Raw genomic sequence first — 10,119 nt, 5'->3', positions numbered from 1 at the left:
GGTGTGTTTTGTTTTGTTTTGTTGTACTTGTTCATGTTTTGATATACATGGGATGATCTTGGTTGTCTGGGAAAAATAAGTTCGAAAAAAACCACATAATAATTAATACATACAAACAAATTCCTGATTCACACTATAGACTATTGACAAATTAATGAATTAATCAGGTTATCAAAAATAGAAAATAATTTTTTTAAAAATGAATTAGTCAAGTTTGTTGCTTCCCGCTATAAACCAAGACAGCAAAATGTTGAACAAGTTGAACCGAACTGCCCACTATCTTTCATCGGTAAAATCGGGCTCCGCTGGTTTCCGAAGCACCAACGGCGGCACTCTGTCCGCTACCCTCCTTCCTCTCTGACTCCCACTCTGCCGCAAACCACGCAGCGCATTCGCAGCAAACTGCGATGCATATACGGTGGCCCCTAAACTCGGCGACGACCTCCCACCGCCCTCCGAGACGCATCGCAAACGACTCTCCTCCTCCCAAAGCGCCTCCTCCACCTTCTTCCTCCTATACCGCCGCCACGCCGCTTGTACAAAACCTGCCGCCCAAGTCCTCCACTGCTGCGAGTAAAACCTAAAGGCAGGGGTGATAAGCGAGTCAAGCAGGTGGCTGATCAAACTTTATTTGTAAACTTAAGGAGCTTCAAAGAAATGTTCGAGCTTAGCTTGTTATGAGACAAATTCGAAGACACGTTTGAGTTTAGCTTATTTATGAGACGAGTTGATCTCAAATAAGCTTAAATCAAGCCAAATACGAGCCGATCTCGAGTAGCTTGAATTTTTTAATTCTCCCTCGTGCCACGAAGATTCTCCATTTTCTTTCAACTATCCGCATATTTCAAAACCGTTCTTTAAGTAAAACTAAGTTAATAGTATTATGAATTATGAAATATAGATAGTTTTTTGAACGGTGTGGATAATGAAAAGAAAAAAAAATGTAGAACAGAGAGAGTTATGATGAGCCGAAGGAGTCAAGTAGTAGGTTCCATTTTGATTTGAAAACCTTAATGAGCTTCAATAAAAATATATTCAAGCTCGGTTTATTTACGTAACAAACTAATCATAAATAAGCTTTTAATAAACTAACACGAACTCAAACTTAAGTACCTGAAAGTATGGTGGAGCTGCTTGCTGTGTAACCGCCTGAACTGCGAGGCGACGAATTTCAAGTCGTCGTAATTTAGGGCGAATGATTCGACTTTGGTTAAGGCTTCGACGGCTCGGGTGGAGATTGGGAGGTAGGTATTGGAATTAGGGTCTAGAGCCCATGTGTGAAGCTCTTCACCGCAAAAGTCGCCGGGTTTGAGGTGGTCAGAGTTGAAGAAGCCGGTTCGGCCGCCTTTGGTGATGAAGCTGAGGAGTTTTCCTCAGATTATGAAGAGCATTTCATCGACCGGGTCACCCTCCCGGACTATGAAGCTGTTTTCTGTGTAGAGGGCAGGTTTTAGACGGTCGCAGATTGCGTCTAGGAGTTGCTCGTCCATCTCTTCGAACATTGGCACCTGGTAAAGATTGCAGAATTATTATGGATGAGAGATTTGGTTCATGAGCTAGTAATTTTCAAGAATTGGCACCTGATAAATATTAACAGAATCATGGTTGAGATTTAGCTCATGAGCTAGTAATCATGAAAATCTACGTGATTCAAAGTGCCGAAAGAAAAACCGAAACCAAAGTTAAATTCGGGAATATCAAGATCCAAACATAGTCTAAAATATAAATTTAACTCTCCCCAGATCTGACAGAACTATGGAAGGAAGATGTATACGGTATACCTGTAATCAGTAGTATCGATTTCACTTCCAGGAAGGAGGGGGGAAAGGAAAAGAAAAAGGAATACGGAAAAGAACTCACTCTCATGAACAGACCCAAACAAAGATGGCGCTTTATGTCCCTCCTGAGGTCCTTTGGAAGATTACAGATCAGATTATCTTCGTCAACATCTCTAGTTTCCTGCCATTTGTACTGATCGTACCTCCTGATTCGCTCCCTCAGATTCTCGGGGAGAGAACGGTGGGACATCCACTGCTCTGCGTCTCGCCGCTTTACTCTCATCTCCTCCAATCTCATTGTCGTCGACTGCAGATACGTCTGTTTCAAAGAAAATAATCGTGCTGGTAATGTTGATAATGAGTGCAAAATGGGCACACTGTATATAGAGATTTCCTTCTAGGCAGCATTCAAATGAAAATAGTGAATTGAATACAATTGCGGCCAAGAGTAATTCTTTGCGGCCAGGGGTAATTCATTGCACCCAAGAGTAATTCATTGCGGCCAGGATAAACTTATGGGATTTTTCATGAAAGAAACATCAAACTGGTTTTGCAAAGACTGTGCCAAATGCCAGTCTCCTGGGTTGATTTTACAATTCATTGTCCTGCTGGAGTGAGTGATGCCGAAGCAGAAACACTTTTCTTCAGCATTTGAAGAATAGGTGATGAGTTTATATCTCCATTCAAAAAAAAGGTGATGAGTTTACATTGACTCAATTTTTAGGTTGCCTTTGTGAAAAAGACACGAGTGATAGAGAACAAAAATGCTCAAAACCAACCTGCATATTCCCGATGAGAAATGAAAACAACACCAGGCCGGAGATGGAAATGAAAACTGCAAAGCCAATTTCCCACACAAAGGTACTTGTTTTGAGGTTTTGGCCAAGAGAACTGCAGAAGTAAACAGGTAAAAATTGGATCGCAGGCTATGTCTATAAATAGCAACTCCAATGCAATTCTCAAAGAATACGAATGGTAGATTGTGTGTTTATCAACTAACAAAACACATACCTCAGATTTTGCAGGCCCCACCAAAAACAGTAAGAGAACTTCTGTGGAAAATCTGTTGATTCCACGACGCCAGACTGAAGTGCATCAATGAAATTTCCAAAGTCAAAAAGCGTAGCATTTGGTGTCTGTATGGGGCAGGATTCATTCAAAATGTCTCTATATCCATCGCCGTGATGACAATACACCGAATTATCAAAACATTCAGCCTGATTTCCACAGGCTTTCTTCCAACACGTGGTTTCTCGTTCGATAGAGAACAAGTACCAAAAAGCTCCCAGTATCTGGAAGGCAACAAATCACTTAGTGATCAGAGAGACTGATGAGAAGATAAAGGGTATAATTTTATGTAGTACTCAATTGCTAATGTCTTCGTGAAACAGATTGTTACCATGGGATGTAAAGGATATACACAGCAAAGTCAATACTACAGCGGAATTTTACTTAAACCTTCAATGCAGGAAACACGAAACAAAGCAAAATGCGTACGATTTCTCACAAGGAAAATGTAAAAAAAGCTTGTGACCAAACTTACATGACTGGCAAACATGCAAAGGAAGAGATTAAATGCCGCTCCAGCCCATGCAGTTTCTGTGAGTATGCCGGAGGTTCTTGTGACTTCTTTGTATAGTGGATAAACTCGAAGAATCCTCGGTATATATTGGAAGAGAACAGCAAGCTTCAACAAGTTCTTTGTATTCAAAGAGCTTGACCCTCCCATTTCTGGAATAATGACTAAAATTACTACCTGGAATGACGACAACATTCGAGATGCGTAAATATCAAGTCAGGTAAATTAACGTTCTTCGTGCAGTTATACAGATGCAATAGGATACCATTTCCCCGAATGTAGCACTCTGAAGATAAGAAAGCAGAAGTCATAACGTATTGCCATTTTCTTGGCCACCGCTTATTTAAAGCAGTTTGGCCAGGTCAAGAGCAAGGTACAACCTGTTATTGCATCAAATAGTTGCAAGTTGATCTGGAACCAAGCATTACTGCTCTGGCAAAAGGTTCAAACATTTTTCTATACAATTGAACTTAATAGGACAATATGGAAACTCATTTTGGCTGCAGGAGGTCTCCTACCTGTGGCATGGGAAGAACTGCAAAAATGTCAATGAAGAAGTATGAGGACAAATATCCCTTCGCTGTTGCCAAAGCATCTTCAACCAAAGCACCCCGTCCAAATACTCGGGAAGAGGGAGCAATAAAGCCAGTTCGAAATTGAAAGATGATATGAAGTAGGAGTATATAAAAGATATCAGTAAAGGAGCGCAACACAATGGACGTGACCTCCAACTTCTTGTCCAATGCAAGGCACTTCTTTTCATCATTAATCACCAGAATATAAAAGAACAAAGGATCAAGAGAAAGAGCGAGCACACATGACAAAACAAATATCTTATTCCACTTCTGAAGAAATTGCCCTTGTGGGTCAAGAATTTTCTTCCTTGAACCCAAGCCTTTAACGGCAATGCTACTTAAAGAAGAGGATTTGGATAATGTTAAGCTTCTAATTCGCTCAGAAGTATATTCCAAGCCTCTTCGGAACTTTTTTTGTAGCTGAGTTTATCGTTGTTTTAAAGCTCCCCAAATGTGCTCCGTGTTTTGTAGATCACTCCTCATCACTTTTCTCCAATTTCCAGTCCGGAAACCTATAGATAGAAAAGCAATCTCAAAATCAAGCCAAAACTAACACAAATGGAGCTATAGAGAGCATAAAGAACATCAACTTCAAAGGGAAAAACACAGAACCTAGTATGCTAAAGTAGTTACAGCAAAAATACTTAAAAGATGCTATCAATCAACGAAGAATAAAAAGAGTTGGATTTAAAAATAATAAAAAAATTTGTACAGGATATCAGCAACCAATACAAGAGATATTAAACGAAAGGACATACAATGTAATTATTTTTCAGTGGGACAAGAATACATGGAGCAAAAGAGTGAAAAACCAACCTCACAAACTTCTCTTTTGTGTAATTCATAGCTTCAGCTTACATATACGGTATCCAAAACTGATTTGCATTAAAGCAGAGAGGTCTTCACATACTGAAATTGCAACTAGTACTTGATACCATCCACAGACAGCCAAATATCAATCCTGAATTATGACAAAAGGTTCCGAATTAGATCATCTCTATTTTTGCACAACCGCGATCTAACTTGTCATTCCACACAGCATAAACACCTGATATACAATGACATATTCATGGCAACTAAGTAGACACGATGACACTAATAACCTTGGTCATCTCCTTAAGAAAAGTAGTATGGGAATGAAAAAGTAGGTCGATTAATAAGAAGAACACACATGGTTAAGCAGATAGCCGACCAATACTTTCATGTGGAACGAATGGCAAGTAGATGAAGCTACATCAAGTAGTCCTAAAGCATAACTTGGACAGTAAAACCGACTGGTATATACAAGTACCCAAGGCTCCAATACACGCAGGTCAATGATATATGAACAAAAAGACTTCCAAGTTTCAACAGCAATGATACCCCAGTGGTTAAGAACAAAGTAAACTACATAGACCAACAGATTAGTCGTGGCAACCAAGCAGACACGACGACACTAGTAACCTTGGTCATCTCCTTGCGAAAAGTAGCATGGGAATGAATAAGTACGTATGTTTACATATAGGGTCGATTAATAAGAAGAACACACGGATGACTGGTTATGCAGATAGCTGACCATTACTTACATACGTAACAAATGGCAAATGGATAAAGCTACATCAAGTAGTCTAAAGCATAACTCAGACAAAAAACCAACTGGTACATACAATAGCCAAAGGCTCCAAATACACACACGCCAGTGATAATATGAAGAAGAAGACTTCCAAGTTCCAACAGCAATACCTCAGTGGTTAGAAACAAAGTAAACTAACATAAGTAACTGTTTTCCTTTCCTCGAAACTTTCCTTTCACAAAACAGAAACAAAACAAGATTAAAGAAACTTCAAGTACATATATTCACTTATACAGAAACAATCTTATCCTTTCTATTTTCCAACCCAAAGGGGTTATCTAGTGGTCAAGGCCTGACACTTGGGGGTTTGCTCCCTCCTAATGTCGCATGTTCGAAACCTCGTAGGTGCTATCAACTCTTTTTGGATCGGTCCATTCGGAGCTTTTCTCCGGCTTTAATTGCACTCCCCTGCAAGTGGGTGGTGCAATTAAGCCCTCAGATTAGTCGAAGTGCGCTTAAGCTGACCTGGAGAGTTATAAAAAATACTGTAAAATCTTATACTTCTATTTCTGGTTTCATTTTCACTTTCTACATATGTGGGAATTAATATAAACAATCCCGATAACGCAATCAAACTCTTTTGCGTAGTTGCATCACTTGTGGAAAAGGGGAGAAATTGAGCATAAAATTTCAGAACACATGCTGTATTGCGAATACAATAGTCGCTTTCGGCTTTCACACACTCAAATGCACAATTAGGCCGGGCAATTAAATCTAAAGAAGAAGATGCACAAACGACTATATAAATTTGCCAAGAGGCCTTCGGCCCAACAGCATCAAGAGTGGAAGTCAGGAGTTCAACCCTTCTTCCAATGTGCTAATCTAACTGTTGTAACCATATGACTTTCGCCGATCCAAAAAAGTGACGACCATACAAATTTTTGAAGTAAAATCAACAAAAAACATTACTGAAGTACTACTAAGATCAGATCAAACCAAACTAAGATATGATATGACCATATTTTGAGTAGCAAATGGTAAATGCGTAAACCAAGAGAGAACACTCGTACCAAAGCCAAGTGCCTTAGAGATGACTCGAAGATTGTGAAGACAGAGAGAGAGAGAGAGAGAGAGAGAGAGAGAGAAGATGACACAGAGTTTTGAAAGAGGAATGGTGCTTCGGGGGTTATGGAGGGAAGGTTCGCGGAGCTTCTAGGGTGGTCGGAGAGAGAAGACAGTGGGAGGAAGGGGAGAGAGAGAGAGAGAGAGAGAGGTGTTGGGTCCCAACTCCAAGGGGGGCTTTCCAAATTTGGGGTTCGACTGTCAGTGCAGGGGTCCGTACTTCTTGTCCGTTTGCCGTACTCCTGTCAGCAAGGATTCAAACAACAAGCATTAAAAAACATAAAGAATAAGGGCCAAAGAATTCATTATTTTAATTTCTCATAATGCGGCCTATAGACGGGAATGTCAATTTTTTGGATTAATTATTTATTTTAATGAGAAGAGTTTAAAAGATAAAAAAAAATTACGAGCAATGACCAAAAAAAAAAAACATTGACTAAAGAAAAAGAAGTTTGGAATAGTTGTCTTCATACTTCATAGTGTCTAGTGTTGCCTTATCTCTGATTTTTTTTTAAAATTTTGATCTATACTTTTGATTTCTTTTGTCAAAAAAACTATTCGATTACAAAATTACGATGGAAAAAAAATATTTTTTTAATTTTGATCTATGCTTTTGAATTCTTTTGTCAAAAAAAATATATTCGGTTACAAAATTACGACGGAAAAAATAAAATAGCATTGGAAGTAAACTAAAACCTGATTGTCTTTAAGAGAGATTAATTTAGGCCAAACACCCTATTCACTGGTAAGATTTTTATGGTAGGTGTTTTCAAAAAATTAGTTGTATTTGCATCGTTGGATCGGCTTATTTAATAGGTGGTGCCTTCTCATTAGAATTCTCACATGATGAGAGGCATTCTCTCATAGGAGATCGATCCGAATCCTAATCATGTGCTTCTTTTGTTTGGAATTTGAGATTTTGGATTATCTCTTTGCATACTGTCCCCAATAAATTTTTCTTCAGTTATTACTTTCATTTCACTCCTCACTCAAAATCTAAATACCAAAATGAACAAGCCCCCAGATGGACGGGTTAGGACGACTAGCTTCTCTACACGTCCACTTGTATTAATTTCCTTGTGAAGTTAACGTGGAAAAATAGAAGAGAGAAAATCACCGCAGGCAGTAACGTGGCTCATGCCCATTTTTTGGTCTTTTCTTTATGTGCTTGATGGCTGAGCTGTAATCTGACTAGGAGTTCATTATCAACAGATTATTCAACGCAACAGCCCAAACAAGCACCACTGCCTCTTAATTTCTTCCTCTTATACTATTACGTACCTATTCACTTACAATTTGCTCATCCAATTGCCGCAGACTCTGTCATTCTCCTGCGGACAATTTCAAAAGACAATTATGCTCTTTGCGTCATAAAATAGGTGAGTCACGTAAAGCCCGCATTGATTTAGCTCTATGGAACTTCAAAAGACATTTTATTTATGCCATTTGCATCATCAAACGAGACGGATCCTGTGGCTGCATCGATTGATTTTTAACTCTCCGAAACCTAAAAACATAATAATACGTACCATTTGCATCATTACACGAGATATCAAAAATATCATTAAACGAGGAGGGCCAAGTGGGCTCTGCATCGATTAAATTGGCTCTCGAGTAAGAGTTTGAAGACAATTTTATCCTTTTTATCCTCAAATAAAGTGGGCCGCATGGGACCCTCACCGTTTAATTTCAAATTTAATACTACTAGAAAGACTATCATGCTCTATTCCCGTTTGAGTTAAAACATGGGAACGTGTTAATTATATTTTTGTATATTGGAATAAAAACATTGGGACCATTGAATTTAGTTAGCATATTTCACTTATTGTTCCACTAACAACTTATTTCACTTTTTTCGTTTTGTCCTTATTTAAATTTTTAATCGTTGTTAGTTTTGCGTTAATTTTTTTTTTTTTTTTGACTTTTAGACGAATCGGAAAAGAAAAAAAATTTCCTTCTACCCAAATATTTTGAATAAGGACCACTTTTAAGTAAAAAAAAAAGTTTTTTTTTTACTTAAAAGTGGTACTTATACAAAATATTTGGATAAAAGTAAAAAAAAATTTATTTTTTTGATTTGTTTGGCACAAAATAAAAAAATACGAAAAAAATTTAAATAAGGGCAAAACCAGACTTTTTTCTAAAAGTCGTAGCGGAACGACACCTAAAACTCTGCTCTTTAAGCTTTGTGGACCCGCAGGGCCAAAATATTAAAATTAAAATACAATATAGTTGTGTATAATACTCCATATTTTGACCAACAAAATTCAGTTTGATGATTATCATAAAGTACGGAATGATGAAAGTGACCGACATTGTTAAAGAAAATATTACAATTGAAACTGATACGTGGAACTCAATGTTGAAAATAGGGCTGCAAACGAGCCGAGTCGAGCCGAGTTTTGTCTTGCTCGAGCTCGGCTCGTCTTAGTTTTTCTCAGCTCGAGCTCGAATCGAGCTGAAATATGTGGGCTCGAACTTGGCTCGAACATATATTCAAAAGCTCGAGCTCGGCTCGGCTAGGCTCGAATGACTCGTTTGGTACATGTATGGGTATTGGTATATGTATGTGTGTGTATGTATATATATGTATATATATATATACACAATCATTTTCAAATAAAGCGGTCCTTATTTTAGTTAAAATAAGGACTTCTTCATTCCTCCCATTTCGCGTTCGAATTTCGATAATCTGAGCCGCTCAATGTGTTCAGAACATGATTTTAAGAGTACCCGTGAGGAATCAGCAAAAAAAATGACCAGGAAGGGCTTCATCTGAGCAGTTTTTATTTGAACCATTCGATATAAAAACAAAAAAAAACTGCTCGGATGATGCTTTTCTGGTCATTTTTTTTGCTGATTTCTTGCGGGTATCCTTAAAATCATGTTCTGAACAGATTGAGCGGCTTGGATCATCGAAATTCTATCGGGAAATGGAGGTCCTTATTTTATTAAGTTAAGGTGGTCCTTAGAAGAAGGAGATTATATATATATATATATATATATATATATATATATATATGTATATATATATATATATGTATGTATGTATGTATATGTATGTATGTATGTATGTATGTAAGCTCAAACTCGGCTCGTTTGGTATAAGTATGTACTGTATATGGCAGCTCACGAGCTCAACGAGCCAAGCATCAAGTGGCTCGAGCTCGTTCATTTGTTTGATGAATCGAGCTCGAACGAGCCGTTAGCGAGCCGAGTCACGAGCCGCTCGCGAGTGGCTCGGTTCGTTTGCAGCCCTAGTTGAAACATGGGAGCCAAAAAAAAAATAACACACAAAAGTATTTGAGCCAACCCGCGACAACAATAAAAAACAATTAAAGGATCTAGAATTATTTTTCAGGTTTATGAGGAAAAAAGGAAAATATGAAAAAGGACATTGACTCTACTCCCCCAATCCACTTTGATAATCAACAAAAATAGTTATAATTTTTTTAAATTGTTGTATGTGCAATATTTGCTTCCAAACAAAAAGTTTAATATATGATGGTACGT

General features: G+C 38.1%; 1 pseudogene; it reads right to left on the bottom strand.

The window, feature by feature from the left end:
• Positions 1 to 76: 76 nt before the first annotated feature.
• LOC131319744 (cyclic nucleotide-gated ion channel 1-like) lies at positions 77 to 6,803 on the bottom strand (annotated as a pseudogene).
• Between the last annotated feature and the right edge of the window lie 3,316 nt (positions 6,804 to 10,119).

The sequence above is a fragment of the Rhododendron vialii genome, chromosome 3a (genome assembly GCF_030253575.1).
Source record: "Rhododendron vialii isolate Sample 1 chromosome 3a, ASM3025357v1".
NCBI classification, from domain to species: Eukaryota; Viridiplantae; Streptophyta; class Magnoliopsida; order Ericales; family Ericaceae; genus Rhododendron; species Rhododendron vialii.
Note: the sequence above shows the minus strand (reverse complement) of the source record. Positions and strands in the feature narration are given on the sequence as shown.